This window comes from Priapulus caudatus, unplaced genomic scaffold (assembly GCF_000485595.1).
Source record: "Priapulus caudatus unplaced genomic scaffold, Priapulus_caudatus-5.0.1 Scaffold953, whole genome shotgun sequence".
Classification (NCBI taxonomy): Eukaryota; Metazoa; Priapulida; class Priapulimorpha; order Priapulimorphida; family Priapulidae; genus Priapulus; species Priapulus caudatus.
The window spans coordinates 82,727-84,514 of NW_014578014.1; the positions used below are offsets into that span (position 1 = coordinate 82,727).

General features: G+C 41.4%; 1 protein-coding gene across 2 annotated transcripts in view; it reads left to right on the plus strand.

The window, feature by feature from the left end:
• Positions 1 to 382: 382 nt before the first annotated feature.
• LOC106814627 (dual specificity mitogen-activated protein kinase kinase 5-like) overlaps positions 383 to 1,788 on the plus strand; it is a 26,399-nt gene continuing 24,993 nt past the window's right edge. Inside the window, exon 1 of one of the 2 annotated variants that reach the window (XM_014818965.1) lies at positions 383 to 529. The gene's annotated coding sequence lies outside the window, so the exon portion shown is untranslated. The remainder of the gene's footprint in view (positions 530 to 1,788) is intronic. The other variant, XM_014818964.1, reaches the window with a different exon arrangement.

Consider the following 1,788-nt stretch of genomic DNA (forward strand, 5'->3'; position numbering starts at 1 on the left):
ATTACGCTAATACAGACGTAAACAATAGAATCATTGCCAATGCAAACGAAACGGTACTCGTCAATGACAATATCTACAGTGCGAGTAGGCTAATGGCGCGGGAATTTGTTTTGTTTAGGACTATAACTTTTAAATTCAAACACGGTATCATAAATGAATACCACGGATACAACAGTTACTTAAACTCACATAAATTTACTTACCATTTGTATAAGCGTAATAAGTTACAACTATTATAATTTGTCCTTGGAACAATAAAACGCCCCTCCCGTAACTACCGTTGCTACAAATTACCGAAGTAAAATGGCGTCCTCCAGCGGATACGAAAAAGAGGCTCAATCAGAGGAACCGGAACTAGCGATTGCGCTGCTCAGTTGTTTGTTACGGTATGAAAATGAAAGCAGAGGTGAAAGTGTGCAAGTCGGTAACCGTGCAAGTCATAAAGTGTGAAAGTGTGCAAGTGACATACGTCTTCTCTCAGAAACTGTCTCGCGTCGTGATCTGACCTTACTCTTTGTCACAGAGGTAGGTCAGTGTATAATTGCATAGATGTATCACAATAACGTGACTAGGCGGTGTTATACTTCAAACCTGCATTATCTGTACTGTAGCCGCCTCGACTTTAACTTTTAAGTATACTCTGAGCCTCTCCACGTTGTGCATGAAATTTCATCGATTTTTTGTTTTCAACTTTATTCTATGGCTAACACTATGTGCCACCTGTGTACATGCTCATTTTTGAGCGTGTACATTGTCTAGCAGAGCGTGAGCGCGGATACCAAGTCTACCCTTCGGCCAAAAACAATAACGTGGCTTGCTGCAACCGCTGCCAGTAGATGATCGATAATCGTGCTGCCTGTGTATGCCAGTGGTAGAACACGAATATTGAAATGCTGCACGTGACTCGGCCCGCGCGGCAATTTAAGCGCGGGAAAACGACGCTCGCGCGCAGATGGCCAGCTGTGATCTGTACGGTGTGTAGTTCTAAGTGCAGTAAATTTAGAGAAATTTTAGTAGAATTCATACGATGACACAAAGTTTTTTTATAACAATGGTCTGGGTTCTAGTGTCCACAGTCATTCATTATTGAGTTAGGAAATACATATAAAGCTAAAATTGGATAACCAATGTTATCACTGCGTTGTATTTACAATTAACATAGTAGCAGGCTAGCAGCCTATGATTTTATTTCCAAAGAAAAAGATTTGCTGATTTGCTGACAAAAACATTATTTTAAAGTCTAGACGTTCGCGCCTTATAGTGAGTGAAAGCGATACCCGTGCGCGAAGCAGACTACTTACACGAGACGGCGATCACTGCTCAATACGGATTCTCCTATTTATGTCGATCGCTCGAAAAGTGTTAAGTTTGGTAATCGAACAGTTCGAAGCAAACTTTTGTGTTTATCTGATATGGTATGTAAATAGAAGATACAAGCTGTACTTCGCTTAAATTTCGTGCACTTATTGTGAAAATTAAAATACAAATAGAACTATTTCATCTATCTTGAGTGGAGCAGAAGAAATCCATGTCAAATGTGGAAAATAGGCCAAGAATGTTTCCAAGCCCATTTCACAAGCTCAGATAGACATGCAGCGAACTGCAGCGTACCAGTCTACCGCTCTAGTAGCCGTCTATCACCCTATACCGTCTGCAGTGTACCGTGCTACAGGTCGTGCTGCGGCAATGCATAGTGGAAGACATATGTCAGCCCGCATGTCACCGAATTTACCACTGTTCATTCGAATATACATTTGTTCATGCAAGGCGCAGCGGACTGGAAATAAG